This window comes from Cupressus sempervirens, chromosome 8 (genome assembly GCF_028749045.1).
Source record: "Cupressus sempervirens isolate cs-2001-9-10 chromosome 8, ASM2874904v1, whole genome shotgun sequence".
Taxonomy (NCBI): Eukaryota; Viridiplantae; Streptophyta; class Pinopsida; order Cupressales; family Cupressaceae; genus Cupressus; species Cupressus sempervirens.
Genome location: NC_143125.1, coordinates 347,053,275 through 347,072,336, shown reverse-complemented (window position 1 = coordinate 347,072,336; position 19,062 = coordinate 347,053,275). Strand labels below are relative to the sequence as shown.

Genomic DNA, 19,062 nt, shown 5'->3' with positions numbered 1-19,062 from the left:
TTACTTGTACATGCTAAAAAGGTAATGCAAGTAAGGGTCAAGCTTCTCTTCATATTCTAAGAGTAATAAATGAGAAAATTGAGCTATTTATTATTTCATTGATTAATTCTTTTACATTTTGTATATCTATATTAATTAATAATACTAACAATTTGATTGATTTGATACATGTATATATAATAATATTATTTTTTATTTCATTTAACATATAATGAAAAATATTAAAATATTAATAAAATATAAATTATATTACATTATTATTTTATAATTACAATCAATTCAATTTGTTTTCACTATGTGGCACTTGTTTTATTTATGAATTATGTTCTTATATTTTTTTTAATCTATTTAGGAAAAAATAAGTCAAAATCATTTTTTTTCTTTCCAAAATACACACCATGATTGAATAAGAAAGTCAATAATGAACATGTGTGTGTGTGTGTGTGTAATGGCTCAATCACTATAAAAATTGTAGTAATATTTGACCATTCCAATAAACTAAATAATCTTATTTGTATTTTCAATAATGTTTCAATTTTATATCTTAGAAATCAATATACATACATACATACATACATACATAATAAAAGAAAATCTATTTCATAAATGCTCTAATAATTCCAATATTTAGCAGAGCTCATTGCCATATAGTTCACAAAAAAAAAATATTAATGTTGATTAAACAAATATAATAGTATACTAATACTAAATATGCTCTCATGACTCTATTATAACTTTCCCCTATCAGAATTAAGGATATACCATTCTCCGTTGATACAGATGTCAATATAGATTAACATTCTCATCAAAATGTTTGAATTCATAATAAAACATAAAATATTGTAAAAATTATTGTATGAGACTCTTCAACGTTGTATAAACTCCTATATGCTAATCAGTAACTAGTAATAGGCTATAAATAATCAATAAAAATATTCAAAACTATATAAAAAATGGTCAGTGATGTCAGCTACAATTAAAATGAGATAAACTATGAGGTTGTTAGAAGAACAAATCCAATAAGCCAAAGGCATGACTACATCCTAAAACTCCAATTACTGATGGTCTCAAACGGTGAGGATATGGAAGGTGATGGCCCTACAAAAGAAAAATAAAACTTTATATGATCTTAAATTTAATTCTTAATCTATACAATAATTGATAAATATGTACCAATGGAGGGTGATGGAGAAGGAGTAATACCCATTTCAAAAATCTTGGTATTAGGAGAAGATGAATTCAAAATATTTGTCAAATAAGAAAGAATTTAATTATTATCTAATATTGAGATCTCAATCCATTTATGATGACAATATTGAGACACAATCATATTAGATAATTCATGGCTTTCATAACATAGGAGATTTTGAGAGCCTTCTCATACCAAAGAAACTTGGTTAGATTTTTATAAAAATCATACATTTTAAAGTTATTTAAAAACAAAGATAAATGAAAAAATAAATGAACCTGATTTTTAGGATCATTAAAAGATGGAGAATATGGAAACAAACCTATGTAGTCAGAGATTTTTCTTGACACTTGACATTGAGTAGGCATTTGAATAATGGGTGTTTGGTTAATAGCCAAACTGATAGAAGGATCAGATATATCTTTTATCAAAAGACACAAGCACCTTGGATTGCTAGCCCGAATGTCATTAACATTAGTACAACAATCACTTGGAGGTATTTTCCCTTCCTTCCAAATATCCAATACAAGGTGCCAAAGCTTGTAAAGAAGATGCACATTTTGTTGCATCTACTTGCAAATCTCCATAAACCCCATGTAACAATAGCACCACCAAAACACCAACAAACATTGCCTTCCTCATTTTAGCTCTAAAAGAAAACCTCTTGTTTAATTTCTTCCTAAATTCTTCACATGATATGTGTAAGTATCAAAAGATTTCTTCAAAGAAATAAACTCTTTAGAGGCTATGAGAAAATAATACCATGTAGATTGTTTATAATAACTATTTATTTAGCTAGATTCTACATTGAAATTCTTTCATTTAATTTTTCAAAATTGAAAAAATCATACAATATCATGTAATTTTTTTTATTCATTAGCATTCATGCATTTAGTTAAAGTATGCATTGAAATTTATTTTTTTATTATAAAAGAATTTGTGCATTCACATTTATGCATTAGTTAAACTGTGTATTGAAATAAATTAATTTATTTGGAAGTATGGAAGAAATTATACATTAAGCTTTTTCAATATTGGTAAGAAATTTTATTGGTTTTTACAAATAATATTTTTTTTTTTTGTATTAGAAATAGCAAGATCAAAAAGAAGTTACACTGTATTCGGGAGACCCATCAGAGGCACAGCCTCAACCAAGAATACATCAACAACTGAAACTCTAACGAACCAACAGAGCAAAACTACTAGAAGATGTCAAGATACAGATCAACCTAGGTGGTCCAGCCAAGTGGGCCTTCCATCCATACAATATTTTTCCTTTCTTGGATCTGAGACAGAATAAATAATTCCTCCTTTTTGGCATTATGGTTCTTTTTGATGGCTTGGTTCAGCTTCCAGCAGGTACGCTCAAAAAGTTGCAAGTTATCCATAGTCCTCTGCCACTGGTATCCATACTTGAGCTCATGAACAAAAAAGGTCACCTGCCCGTCTTTAAGAAATTTTTGAAGTTTATCCTTCTCAATTATCATAGTGGTTTGAACCTGCAAAAAAAATTTGAAAAAAGTGAGTTTTCGAAAAAACTTAGTAAGAATCCTTGGCTTACCTTGGTACTATTCCTCGTTCCTGCATTTCTAAATCTGCCAAATAATGTTAGAGGACAGCATATTCCAAAAAAAATTAGAATCTTTACTGATCCCATTAATGTGACCAGTAATGATATCAATAATGCTCACACTAATAGGATAGTAAATACCAAATAAATGCCATATTTCTTTAGCAAATAAGCAATCAAATAAAATATGTCTACTATTTTCTAGTAACTTGCAAATTCTACAAATATCAGAGTGTTGATTGTATTTTCTAATAGGCAGTCTATCAATTAAAGCCAACCATTTAAAACATTGAATTTTTGGCTCAACAGGGCTTTTCCACAGAAAAACCAATAACTTATTCCAATATTTACAATCAAAAGAACAGTACCAGATTTTATTAAGATGCAAAATAATATCTTCATTGTAGTCAATAACCTTATATATGTTTTTAGCTTTAAGTCTGTCCAAAACAGTACCATCAGGCCACTTACAATTCAAATGTCTAAAAGAATCCACATGACAGATAGAAGGAAGATTTTTAGTAGCTTGTAATATAAGATTATAAGTCTTCTTCTAGGATTGAGGAATATTAAACCTAATCTTGAGATCGTCCCAAGCAATAAGGACATCCTATTCATAAATATTAGCAATTTGAGTAATACCAGCTTTAGCCCAAAATTTGGCAGAACATCCCTGGTAGAGTGCAAGAGGTTTATTATTGACACACAAATTCCACCAAATGGACTTTTCACCATGGATTTGACTATTATTGTAGAACTCCTTATTAGAGATAAACTTTCGGACATATTCCCAAGCGCGCCAAATAGACCTAAAAATCGCAGAACCTTGGACTATGACCAAAAATTTACCAGTAATAAGGTCACAAAAGGGGAGGTTCTTCCAAGATTTAGCCTCCTTGGGGTAACCTCTCTCAATATTATGTCTGACAAGAACCTTCCAGGGACTGTCACCTTCCAATGCCTAAAAAATTCATTTAGCAGAAAGAGCGATGCCTTGTAACTTATGGTCCTTAAGCCCAAGCCCACCGAGGGACTTAGCAGTATGACACCAATCCCAGTTAACAACATGGTGCTTACGATTGCCTTTGCCATCAGACCATAAAAAATGTCTGATGGCTTTTTGGATCTCATGAATCTGATAGTTATTAAACATCCAAGTGGAAGAATAATATATACTATAAGAGGACAGGATCTTTTGACAAACCTGAATTCTACTAGCAAGCGATAAGGTTCTATTATGCCATTTGTTAAGCTTGTTCTCAATTTTGGCTTTAACCCAGGACCACATATCTTTGAGAGAAGGGTCAATAGAATAAGGGATTCCCAAATACTTAACAATCTTCTTTGATCCTCCCCACTAAAAATTGTATTGAGAAAACCAATCCGGAGGCTTGTCCTCCCATCCCAGGCATATAGACTTAGCTTGAGAGAGTTTGGCACTAGATATAACACAAAAAAAAATCCAATTTGACTTGCAGATTTTTTAAGTTGGTTTTAGAAAGCTCGAAAAAGATAGCGGTATCATCAGCAAAGTGGTTGTTTAAAAGCTCATCATTGTTAGGCAGGTACAGACCTCTAATGTCTGGAGAGAAAGAGAAGTCTCTGAGAATGTAGAAAAGAGCTTTAGCAGCAATGACAAAAAGAGCAAGGGCCAAGAGGCATCCTTGTCTAATAGAACGGCCCAAAGGGAAAGGATATAAAAGAGATCCATTAACCTCAACTTGAGCATAAGCATCCTTAAGCAAGGTAGAGAAAACATCACAAAAAAAGAAGGAAACCCGAAGGACTGTAACATCAAAATAATGAATTGCCACTCCACCCTATCATATGCTTTTTCAAAGTCTAGGAGAAGCAAAGCAACATTCTGATGTGACACTTTAGCCCAATCCATGGCTTCCCAGGCAGTAATAAGATTCTCTAGAATGTCTCTTCCCTTAATAAAACCAGTTTGAGTAATGCTAACAAACTTAGGGAGAATATTAACCAGTCTAATAGCAAGCACTTTAGCTAAGATCTTGTAAGAAACATTAAGGAGAGTGATCGACCTCCAATTCTTAATCAGAGTTTTATCTCCTTCCTTAGGAAGGAGCTTAATATACCCCTTGTTAATTTTCGGCCTGAGAGAGCCAGTAGCTAAAGCTTCATTATAAAGGTCCAACAGATCTTTGCTAATCCAGGTGATGTTAGCCTTATAAAATTCAATAGGAAGCCCGTTGGGCCTAGGAGCTTTATCATCCTTGAGAGCTTTGATGGCCCCTTCAATTTCCTCAACAGAAATTGGGGTTGAGAGAGACCTGACATCATCATCATCCAATTTATTGGGAAAAAGACTTCTACAACTATCTCTACCTTCAACGGCCTCTCTAGAGTCCTCAAAAGATAAGAGTTGTTTATAATAAATAGCAAAGGCGGCAGAGATGCTAGCTGGATCCATTATTTCCTTGTTTTTTTATGATCAATATATCTATAGATTCTTTAGTATGCTTATGTTTAAGGAGGTTAAAAAAGAATTTGGAGCCACGATCCCTATGTTGGAGCCAGTTAGCCCTCGAGCGAATTTTAGCACCTTGGATCTTGTATTGTTGATGCTTTATGAGGGCATCTTTAGAAGCAACCAACTGGTTAAGAAAAACCAGGTTGGAAGGGTCAGATTGAGCCTTTAACTCGGCTTCTTCAAGGCTAGAGATTAACAATTTCTCATTAAATCTAAAGTCTTTAGCGTGCTTTTGGCCAATGGTCTATAACAAATTCTTCCATGCAAGAATCATAACCTTCCACTTGTCCAGCATAGAATAGTCTTTAAGGTTAAAAAAATTGAAATTTCTAATGATATGAATGGCATAGAGGACATCATTATCTTGAAGAAGCTTGGTGTTAAGCAAAAATTTGGAGCAAACAGAGTTCTGACAAATAGGGCCAGAACTGATATTAATCCTAGTGAAAATAGGGTGATGGTCAGATAAAATGGTGGCTGTGACTTTGACAATGACACTATTATTGTCAAGAAGGAAGGAAATGAAGTCTTTGTTACCATAAAAGCGGTCTAATCTAGAATAGATCCGAGCATGACCTTGCTAGAAGTTACACCAGGTGTGTCAGATACCAGGGTGAGTGTCTTTTGAGTTGGCAAGAGGGTCAAACAGATTTTTATTCCTAATAAAATTGGTCCAATGAACATACTCTTGATCCCTCCATTTAAAAGGAAGGCCACTAGACTTGTCGTAAGGTGACTCAACCATGTTAAAATCCCCTCCAAAAAACCAGGGAATATCAGGAAGACTAGCAAGCCAATTACAGAGAGAGATTCTGGATTTAACTTCATTAGGAGAATAGATGGAACAAAAACCAACAGATTTATTATTAATGTTCATAATGAACCAAACAGCCTTGTTACATGGCAAAACACCATTATCAAAGATATAAGATTCAAATTTAGGGTTAATAAGAATAGCAATTCCTCCCTTTCCCCTGCAATGGTTAGTTGTGAATTTAATAGAATCCTTCCAAATGAAGCTAAGATTAGAATCAAGATTAAAACTAGTAACTTTAACCTCTTGCAACATGACCAAATCAATATTATCAAAAGAATTTAAAACCCGCTTAATAGCAAATTTCCTATCAGGGGATTCAATCCCCCTCACATTCCAAGAGATGCAATTCATTGAGATACAGTGACAATATCATGATCCGTAGTTCCATTCACCATACTGGGACTACTGGATGAGTCCCCATCCAATTTACCAACGAGTTTATTTCTAGACCCTGGTGGCCTTCCGTGTCTTTTCATAGTCATAGACTCAGTTTTAGAGGATTCGTCTCATTCAGAGGGCTCCAAATCCATGCTAGAATCATTCAGTTTCAACTCTTTAGCAGGAATAATTTCAAATATATACCCATCATCAAATTCCTTAAAAAAATTTGGAGGCAAATTATCATGAGTTAAGTCAGACGCAACGGTTCTGGCTTGAGAAGTAGACTCTAGATCTAGACCAATACTCGGATAAGGTAAACTGGCCTGAGAAGGAGGACGAAGATTTTTGAGGCTATTGGCTTTGGGTTGACCCGAGTTATTCTTTTTCCTCTTCTTCTTATTGCTAACCAAAGTAAATCCATCATCATTATCAAGCCCTGACTCGACATCTATATGAGGGTTCTTTTGAATGATAGACGACAGATCAACCTGAGCAATACTTACATTTTCCTTGAAAGTTTTTCCAATAGAATCAGGAGAAGGTTGAACAACTGATTGGTTAACCAGATTGTCAAACGTGGTAGGGGATTTGGGGTTACCAAGAGGTTTAGGTTTGGATTTGTTAATGATAGGACAATCCTTCCTATGATGGCCTTCCCTCCTGCACAGAATAATATTTTAGTTTATCAATGTTAAATTATAGATTTCTTAATTTTTTATTTATTTTTTACAATTGAAAAAATTAAGCAATACTATGTAATAATCTTTATGCATTCTTATTCATGTATTTAGTGAAAGTGTACATAGAAATGTACTCATTTACTTTATTAAGTCTTAGAGAAATTATGCATTCTATTCACAACTTTAAGTTATAATGTGCATTGAATTTTTTATTAATTTGAAGTGCTAATAAAATTATGCATTTACACTCATGCAATTAGTAAAATTTTATTGATGGGATTAGTAACTTTACATTGAAATTAATCTATTTATTTTTTAGGATGCAACAAAATATGACCTGAAGTTTTTATGATTGGTAAAAAAAATGATTTTTATAAATAATCTTTTAGTTTGCCAATGTTAAATTTGGGAGTTTTTTAATTGACCAAGGTTACATAAATATCTTCTTTTAGAAAACTTCATAATCTTTTAATTTACTAAGGTGACAGTGTGAATCTCTTAATTTACCAATATTGCATACCTATCTTATTTTAGAAAAATATTAATATTAATTAACTTAACCTAAAATTTAAACTTAATTACAACCAAAATTTTAATATTAATTTATTCAATTTTATAAATAAAACTTCACCTTTTAGTAAAAAAGAAATTATTTTATAAATTAAAATATTAATTACATCTTATCTCAAAAATTTGTTTTATTTATATTAAAATAAAATTATTTTTATCTTAAAATGTTTAACTTGTGTAAGTAATAATATAATATTTAGTTTTTTTCTTTGATTTTATAAATTATTCTTAATATTTAATTTATTAAATTATTTTATTATATAGATAAATAGGAGATATTTTCAAGATATAATCAAATTATGATATTGCTATCATAATTCATGTGTGTAATTTTTTAGTCAAATTCATTGACCAATATTGTGTTTTAATTGATGTACTTAAATAATAATTTATTTTATTCTTATATTTTAAAAAATATTATTATTTTTTATCGATAAATGGCCAATGGCCTTGATAATTGATTATTAATTTAAAAATATATATACAATAGCATTCCACCATTCAAATGGGCATTGATAGGAAAGAACAGGGAAAGAAAACCTCTAGTCTAGCTCGAGATCATGGTCCTATATTATTACACTATAAAAGGGGCATACCCCAGTCAAAATGATCCTATCACATCTATTATAAAATCGAATTTACAAACAATTCTTGGAGTGTAAGCTCTTTGAAATGTTACATGTTTCCTTAACAAAGATCCATCATATTCTTTAATATCTTGCGAAATTGCCAAATTCGAGCTTTCCTGTCTAACCAACTTGAAAATCAACTTGGTTAATCATAAAAGTTATAAAGTTTCTAAAATACGTACATTATATAGATCCATATTTATATTAAAAACCATATTAAATACCACAGCTCTACATTATAACAAATATACTTAAAAACTTCCTTAAGCATGTCAAAATATAAACCATAAATGAAACTACCCTAAACCAAAATGAATTCTTATAAAAGCCTCCACTATGAGTACAAATTGAGAGCTGAACTATATGAAAATTACCAAAGTTGCATCTTTGTTGTTAAAATCCAATAGATAGAAAGAGATGAACATGCCAAACTCACCTATCTTCCTATTATCAAAATCTATTATGTATCAAAGGGTACCAAGCATAATTGATGTACTTAAATAATAATTTATTTTATTCTTATATTTTAAAAAATATTATTATTTTTTATTGATAAACAGCCAATCGACTTGATAATTGATTATTAATAATAAAAATATATACAATAGAGTTCCACCATTCAAACAGGCACTTATAGGAAAGAACGGGGAAAGAAAACCTCCAGTCTAGCCCAGGATCATGGTCCTATATTATTACACCATAAAAGGGGCATACCCCAGTCAAAATGATCCTATCACATCTATTATAAAATCGAATTTACAAACAATTCTTGGAGTGTAAGCTCTTTGAAACTTTACATGTTTCCTAAACGAAGATCTATCATATTCTTTAATATCTTGCGGAGTTGCCAAATTGAGTTTTAATTGATGTACTTAAATAATAATTTATTTTATTCTTATATTTTAAAAAATATTATTATTTTTTATCTATAAACGGCCAATAGCCTTGATAATTTATTATTAATAAAAAATATATTTACAATAGTGTTCCACCATTCAAACGGGCACTGATAGGAAAGAACGGGGAAAGAAAACCTCCAGTCTAGCCCGGGATCATGGTCCTATATTATTACACCATAAAAGGGGCATACCCTAGTCAAAATGATCCTGTCACATCTATTATAAAATAAAATTTACAAACAATTCTTAGAGTGTAAGCTCTTTGAAACGTTACATGTTTCCTTAACGAAGATCCATCATATTCTTTAATATCTTGCAAAGTTGCCAAATTCGAGCTTTCCTGTCTAACCAACTTGCCAATCAACTTGGTTAATCATAAAAGTTACAAAGTTTCTAAAATACCTACATTATATAGATCCATATTTATATTAAAAACCATATTAAATACCAAATCTCTACATTATAACAAATATACTTAAAAACTTCCTTAAGCATGTCAAAATATAAACCATAAATGAAACTACCCTAAACCAAAATGAAACCCAAAATGAATTCTTATAAAAGCCTCCACTATGAGTACAAATTGAGAGCTGAACTATATTAAAATTACCAAAGTTGCATCTCCGTTGTTAAAATCCAACAAAAAGAAAGAGATGAACATGCCAAACTCACCTATCTTCCTATTATCAAAATCTATTATGTATCAAAGGGTACCAAGCAGTATGATAACACTACTACCATCTAACCTCATTTCTGATATCAGGCCATTAGAATTAGGCCCCTTAGTAGTTATAAACCATCCTCTATTAAAGCCATCCAAGGGATTTTATGAAATCCAAATAATAATTCTATCCTACTAAAACATGTCATCAAATACTTCAACAACCAAGCATAAACTAAGCCCTTACCTATATTGTTAACCATTACTCAAACAGTTATCCATCATGATACATCTCTATTAAAGCAGTATTAATAAATGAATTAAATGTCACCTTGGAAGTGCTCGAATGGACCAAAACCTAAAATGAATACCTACTAAACAACCTGCATCATTTTAGAATTTATAACTTGCAGTCACTGTGTTGATTCTTGTTATTGCATTACCATTTGTAGCTCTAGATACAAAAATGACCTATCTTATAGCTAGTGTGTTGGTCTCTTTTAATCATTAGGGTAAATAAACCAATTAACAAGTGAAGAGCATAATTTGAAGACAAGAGAAAGGAAATTTTGACAATGGCTAAAATCCATAAAATTAATATAGTTGAGAATGATGCCATGAAAGGAAAGAACAAGCAAACCCAAAATTCAGAAGATATGCATACAATGCTTGAAAACCCTTAACCCCTACAGGTGTCCAGATCCAAATCACTTTAAAGAGGCAAAATTAATAACCAGACTTCTTGTATTCCATATAGTATATATACATGATATAACTAAGATTATAATTCCATTCATCTAAGTCTATAATCTTCTTACATCTGATATTAACATTCATATAGAGGGATATCATAACCTATTAGTCATTACATATACCCAACATATACACATCGATTCATATGAAATCTATCTATAGCCATATTACTAACCCTATAAAAAAAATAGAGCAAAATTCTTGATAGGACACCAATGGTGACAACTTACTAATACACCATGATAACATCAGAGATATCATTAGAGTTCTCGACATGGAAGTTCGAGGAAATTCGAAGTTAGATTTAGCCTTGCTAGTTTTCTCCAAGTTTGGTGTACAAGAGTTTAGGACATCAAGATCATCAAAGACCACTCCCAGCTGGATATATGCATTGAACAAATTGAGGTAATTTGTTTGCCAAGCCATGCTTTCGTTCGCTATAATTCCTCTCCAACGAAGTAGAAACTGAATGTTGGCCTCTATCTTGGGTCATTCACGATAAAAGGCATAGTTCTCATGAATTACCAATGAAGGGCGTCGATAAGCATATTTTTAAAAAATTATTAATTTGTATATTAAATTTATTTTTACTTAGAATAAATATTATATATTCTTTTTAATTTAAAATTCTATTTTAGCGTATACACTATTACCCAACCTAAAATTATCATAAAATGTTATATGCATGTTGAGCTTTATGAGTTGTATGCAATGCATTTCAAACTATCAAATTATATCTTCACTTTTCACCAAAGTTTTTTTTACAATCATCTGACTTCTACATGTGGTTAATGAAAATGGTGAAAGGTAGAAAAAGACAACGGAAGGAAAAAAATGTTGAATAGAAAGCTATTCTCTCTCTTACTTTTATTGAAATTGAAAAGAAATCACCATGTATAAACATTTAGTATATGATTGGAATTGGTTCCAAATTAATTAGCAAAATGCTCTGAATTTGCAAATTTGGTTAGAAAAGAAAAGATAAGATGCATACAATAACACGAATCAAAAAAGTCTAGAAAACTCAATTAATTTTTTTAATAAATTTTTTATTCTTTTTTGGGTTTAAAGAAGCAACTAAAGTTTACTTAAAAGAACAAGTGTTAACCATGGGAGATTTCAATTTACTAGATCCCCTACTTCTTGGCTACTGAGAAATTTTATTAGTTCACTAAATTTTGCTTCCCAAATGAATTTTCAATAGGAACTTCATAATTCAAGAGAATTTAGTGTGTCAGAAATCAAGGGTGAAGCGCAATTGATCAACTGTGGTGAATTTTTTTGTAAAGATGAGAACTTTGAGGGATGCATGAATACAATATTGGTAAAGATGATTTTTTGGTTACATGTAACTCTATGGTGGAAAACCAAAATGGTAGTAATGGTGATATTTTGGATGAAAACCCAGAAAATGGCATTGATAATTTGGAGACATGTAGTTGAGTTGATACCTAGAGCAAAATGGGAGGAGCATGGAATGCCAAGAACTCACCTCTATGTTATGTAGGTTGACCTCTTGAAGGTGTGATATTGCTATCAAGATTTAACTGTGTGATTTTTGAGTCAAACTCATTGACCCGTGTTTCATGAGTAGTGATTCAACATGAATCCATATTTTATGCCTCTTTGAAAAGAAACCATAGTAAAGCAATTTAATAGTTAAGGTAAGTGGTCGTAGATTGACACCTTGCAAGAAAATGTATATTTTTACTTATGTAGAAATATAGAACTTAAAAAATAAATACTAATAGTTGAAAGTTTTTGTGCTTCCAACGATAAGTTGATAAGTGCTCGATAATAAAATTATTTTTTAAAATATAATCTTATGTGAATAAATTAAATTATTAATAATTTTCAATTTAAATAACATTATATTTACTTCAATATTTTAAATAGATTAATAAATATTATTTATTTAAATTCAATTCATCAAATATGATCAAAATAATCATTTAAAAAAACTCCATCAAAAAATATACTATAAAAAATTAATAAGAGAAATACAAAAAAAATGTCTAACAAATATTTTATTGACTAAATAAATTATATAAACATAAAAACAATATTTAAAGAAAAAAATAATATAAAAATAAATTAAAATAATCTAAAAACTAAAACTTAAATCAATTTTAAAAATCAAAAGTTAAATAAATAGAGATCACCATAAACTATGGAGATAAAAGTAAGTTTTTTTTCAAATAAATAGAAAAAGAAAAGCTATAGTTGAAAGTGGAGATTTTAATATAATCTTATGTTAAAATTTTCAATTATTAATAATTTTTTATTTAAATAATATAATTTTTAATAAAATCTTTAAAATAGATTAATAAATATTATTTATTTAAATTTAGTTTATCAAATATGAAAAAAAATCATTTAAAAAATCCCATCAAAAAATCTATTATGAAAAATTAATAAGAAAAAATTTAAAATAATTTTAAAAAATAGCAACGTATGTACCAAATATTCTATTGACTAAATAAATTATAGAAACTAAAATATAATATTTTAAAAAAAAACTAAACTAATATAAAAATTAAAATTAAGATAATTTAAAAATAAAATCTAAATCAATTTAAAAAATCAAAAGTTAAATAAATAGAGATCGCAATAAGCTATTGTGGAGATAAAAGTATTTTTTTTAAATAAATAAAAAAAGAAAAGAAATAGTTAAAAGTGGAGATAACAACTAATTTTAAGAATATTTAATTATTAAAATACAAAGTCAATCAAATTTTAAACTAAACGGATATAATATTACTAATATTGATAGGCCAATAGTGACATGTTGTGATGGTTAAGTTGTTGTGTTGTTATCCTTGTCATCAAGGTTCAAATCTCATATCAAAACAAGAGCTAAAAATGGAGTGAAATAAAAATTGGTCAATAAATAATTAATGGGAAGGATTTACAAATTTTCAGTCAAACTGACAACTTTTCCGACCAACTAACTTTTCTATCAAAAAATTATTTTTTGGATTCACACAAATAGCCTATCAACTAAATAAATAGAGTTCACAATATGAGCTAATGTGGAGATCATGATTAATTTTTTAAAATAAATAGAAAAAGAAAAATAATAGTTAAAAGTAGAGACAACAACTAATAAATATCAAAACAAGAGTTAAAAGTGGAGTGAGATAAAAAATCGCTAGTAAATAACTAACATGAAGCATTTACAATTTTCTTGCTAAACTGACAAATTTTTTGATCAACTCACAACTTTTTCAGCCAATTGACAAATTTTTTGTCAAAAAATTAATTTTCGGAAACAAAGTTCCCACAAATAACCTATTAGCTAAATAAATTAATGAAATAAAATTCTAAAAATTTAAAAATTCAAAAGTTAGAATTAGATATATATTTTTTTAAAAGAGTTCAAATTAAACCTCTAAGATCAAAGAGATCAAAGAGAGTACTACAAGAGTGCTATTACATTTGTAGCAATCCTTAAAAAAAAAATTAATGTCAGATGACATCATACATACTGTAGATATAAGAAAAAGAAAGGAGTCAAATACTTAAAGATGAAGATATATCACTCAACTTTTTTTGGAGTATAAGAACCTGCTAAAAAAATGTATTAACATTAAACTCCATTACATTGAATATCCGTGCATGAAAGCAACAACCCCAAATGCAACAAAAAGAGCCTTAAATCATTTTTGACATGACAGATGGGAACACCATATAAGTTAAGGAAAAAACCATCAAATGAGAGCTAGCATGGAAGGGAGATTGAGATTGTAAATAGGGACAATTGGAAAGTATTGGCACCTGTCTATACATAAACTTTAGCAACATAAGACTTGATCAAAATACAACCCTGCTTCACACCCTAAATAGAAATAAGGCAAAGATATGGCCTCTGGGAAGAGGGCAACTACTCCACACTGCCTATACAGAAAACTTCAAGCACTAAAGATTCTTATGGAATGATAAAGAGGCATTCCAAGGCATTAAGATAAATGCATAACTTATAGTAAGTTCCTCATTATTAATATTATAAGGCATTAAGAGTGGTATATATGCGTCATCATTCATAATTTCATAGCTATATTATATGAGATAGTATAATAAAAATTATATGGTGATTATATATGTATATAAAGTAAAATATATTTTCTAACCAATTTTTTATGACCCTTAAGTTTTTATATGTGGAATTAATGAAAAATAATATATTGAAAGTATAGATTATTGTGTGTGTGTGTGTGTGTGTATATATATATAGAAGACAAAATATATGCTTATTTGTTCAAAGTATATATTTAAATGACACATTTGGCTATATTATATTAGAATGGTCTTCTATAATTATATAAAACTATTTATTATCCTTGAGTATTATTGTAGTCTCTCTTTCTTATTTTTATTTTTAATATGTACTATAAGAGCTATTTTCTTTGATACTCTCCTTAGATCTTCTTGTAGGAAAATGGAATTTGATATCAAATTCAGATGGAGTGTGATACTTCTTCAAAGACAACTTTGGATGAGGAGAGCAGATGATTGATATTCAGAGGGAGTTTGAAAGTCCATATGAGTGACTCTACAATTTTAATGGGCCTACCCCCTATGTACATCATGAGGAAGTGAAAAATTTCAAATGATCATCACTTTTATTTGTAGAAGTTATTGAAAGGTGGTGATCTTACAATTACTTAATTTTCTATTATGATGGATATCTTATGATATTTATGCAAATCATGATATATTATACTTTGCATGGTGGATGCTTATATGGTATGCATTATGAGAATGTGTGTGCACATACCTTATAACCATTTTTTAATATATGGTGAATGTAATGTAAATTGATGTTCTGGAAGCTGTTACATAGAGTATTTGGTGAATATCATGCAACTTGATGCTTAGGAGACCATGACTCATAGTACTTGGAGAATATCTTGCATCTCAACATTCTGAAGGTCATTACTCAAAGAGTATTTGGTGAATATCATATATTATTATTCTAGAGATCAATGTACTCAAATGTGATATCAAAATGGTGAATCATATGTTGATATTATGGAAAACCATTTCCTTATTGAGTACATGATGAATATCAAGTGTTAATATTCTGGAGACCATTACTCAGAGTTTTGGTGAATATTATATGTTGATGTTCTGAAGGCCAATATTGTTGATATCATATGTGATATCAAAATGGTGGATATCTTTTGATCAAATGTATTTATAAAATTTACCATACCTAATATTACCAATGGTGTAATACGTGTCATAAGTTTATACTCCCTAGCTAAGAGAGAGTGTTGATATTTTGGTAGCTTTAGTAGGATAAACCTATGAGATCAAAGAGAAATAAACATAGACACAACTATAGTTAAGTTTTTCATTATATTAATGAATAGACATGTCTCTTCTCTTGGTTCATTCCTCATACAAATACAAGAGGATGCTGCCATTTGGAAATTACATACCAAATATTATGACAATGCTATTAAATTTGCAGTGATCCTCAGAAAAACAACAAAATTCAAACTAACCAATGCCTAATGTGTTTAGAGAATAATATTTACAAAGTAAATATCCAATGCATTTATCAACTAACATAGCTTATATTAATCAATATATTTGTAAGTGTTTATTTTATTTTATTTTATGGAAATATGATATATTGTGTGTATTTCAAAATGATAGGTTGTACATTTCATATACAAAATAATAATTTGAGTTTAGGGAGATATAAGGAGGGATATAAGGAGAAAGGTTAATGGGATTGAATAAGATGAATAATAAGAAGAGAGAAGAGCAATAGAGAGGTGAAAAGTTTGGTACTGATAAATAGAGAGAGAAGCTTGTGTTGAATGTTGTTTCTCTTTTGGGGATTTTGATGCCCAGTCAGGGAATCTTAAATGATAGGGTCGACATCAAACATACAGGATCCCCATTGAATGCATGGTTGATACAAACCCATCTAAATTCCATGTTGAAATGTGCAACATCTTGACAGTCATTAGAAGTAGAGTCAAAATTATGACATCCTCCCAACCCCATTGAAGTTTCTGACTAAAAAATTACCATGACAATTTTCAATGTGTTTCCCACCATAAGGGGTCAAAATTTGGACGATTTTCCATCAAAAAATGGCCCCGAATGTGCTAGTGGCCCTTACCAAGTCACTACTTACCTTCTAGGTCATCCCTTACTTGGAGCTTCTAGACTTTTGGAATACATAGATCTCATAATATATAGATTTTAGTTTCTAGGTCTCACATTCCACTTGGTTTTTATGTTTGTTATAGCTTGAAAGTTACTTTTCAATTATGAAGCTGCATCTTCTAATATCCCTCAAGGTAAGTTTGATTCTTCACTTGGGGTCTGTTTGGCTCATGGAATTATAGAAATTAAGATTTCTACAAATCTGAATTTAGCCAAATCAATGGTTTGCAAATCTTAAAAATAATTTTTGCAGTTTTAGTAGATCCATTTGATTCACCTGGAAAATGAGTGGGAAGATTATATTTCTATGTTTCGTTTCTCAAATTATAACTAGAAAGGGGATATTGAAAGATAAAAAATATAAAATGTTGATATTATTGATTTAGATTTTCATTGATACATTTGGATACAAACTGAATTGATACTGAATGTCATTTATATTCATGTCTGAGCATCAGTATATAGTCTTATTTTCCCCAGCAACTACTTATGGGAATAACTTCCCAGAACTATATATTGAACTAATTTTATTTATTTAATCTAAACATAGAAACTAACCTAATTGATGTAATAAATCTAACATTCCCCCCTTATTACATTAATTCAACAATCTAACATTTTCGCTTATTAGAAACTAACCTAATTAATGTAATCAGTCCAACATCTCCCCTTATTACATTAATCCAATAAAAGTGAAAGCCTTCACCAATATTATTCCAAAAACTTTGATGAAGCTCATTCAACAATCTTTGAAAGTAGATCTCTCTCTGCAACTTTAGTTTGCAAATCCTAATCCTGGAGTTTCCCTCCTATTTTAGTATCCCAACTTCGGACTATAAATCCTAAAGTTGACCTAATAATAACATTGTTTCCACCTCCCTTACACAAAGAGACATAGTTCCTCCAAAATTTCACATCTCCATGGAGTTTTCCTGATGCCTCCTTTAGTGTTGCACATGAGACGCCTTTCCTTCGAAATTCCACATCTCCTCTGAGTGTGTCTAATGCCTCCTCAAGTTTCGTAGAAATAATCACCACTAATATGTCTTCATATGGACATCTTTCCTTCAAAATTTGGCATCTTCTTCGAGTCTCTCTAATGCCATTCTTGAAATCCTACCCCTCCATAGTCCATAGAAGGACAATCACGTAGCCAAGCCCCCTCTTTTCTTCAAGGAAACAAATCTATCAAGTCCCCTCTTATCTTCAGGGATGAGTTTGCCAAGCCCCGACTTTATAGGGACACAAATAGTTGCTTCCCATGCAATAATCATCTTTGAGTGAGAAGTTAGCTCGAGATGATAAAAATCCTCCAACCTCCATTGCCTCCAACCTCCTATTTACTTATTTGTAATTCTTTAATGCAAAAATCTTGTATCAATTTTAGGTGGACTATCACAATCATCAGTATTTGAATGTATTGTGAAATCAAAAAAGTGTGTCCCACTTTCAACTGTAACAAAGATTGTATTTTTTTCAACTTCCCATCAATAAGATCTTTAGCCCGCTGAAAATAATTAATTTGTACATGTCCACTTTGCTGACAATAAAAAAAAAAAATAGTTCTCTTCTGCTAGGAACACTAGATTTCTTTCTAACAAATAAAACACAATCCTCAGTAAAATTATGACTCTTATGAGCTCTATTTCCTTCATCAATTAAAGAAGAGTTTATAGTTTCTAGGCTAGGATTCATTTTGTTCAAAGTGAAAACAATATGATCAAAGCTTAAAGGCATGCTACTAAGTAGGATTGCTTTGGCATCATCATCATCAACTTTAGAGTTCACACCTGCAAGTTGATTAAGAAGTGAATGAAAAGTACTTATATGTTGAATAATGTTATCATCTTCATTCATCTTCAACCTAAAAAACTTTTTTTTTATGGACATTTTTGCACTAGAAGCCTATGAACCAAACAAGGTGTTAAGCCCATCCCATATTTCTTTTGAAGTATTTGAAAGATCAATATGGTGCAAATATGCATCTGATAGACCAAGTCCAATCAATGCAAAGGCTCTATGATCTTTGGCTGTCCACTTTGTTATTTCATCTACATCTTGGGGTTTTTGAATAGTTCCATTAACAATGTCCCATAAATCTTTTTCAATCAATAGCAATTGTATCTTAATTTTCCATGTGTGAAACTTGGGCCCTTCAAGTTTGGGAATTGTAGATAATTTATCCATTGTTTAGAAAACAATATTGTAGAACAAATAATGTAATTGAAAAATT

The 19,062-nt window shown here is 30.1% G+C and overlaps 1 pseudogene; it reads right to left on the bottom strand.

Moving 5' to 3' along the window:
• Window positions 1–976: 976 nt before the first annotated feature.
• On the bottom strand, window positions 977–1,831 carry LOC149542757 (non-specific lipid transfer protein GPI-anchored 14-like; annotated as a pseudogene).
• Window positions 1,832–19,062: the final 17,231 nt, after the last annotated feature.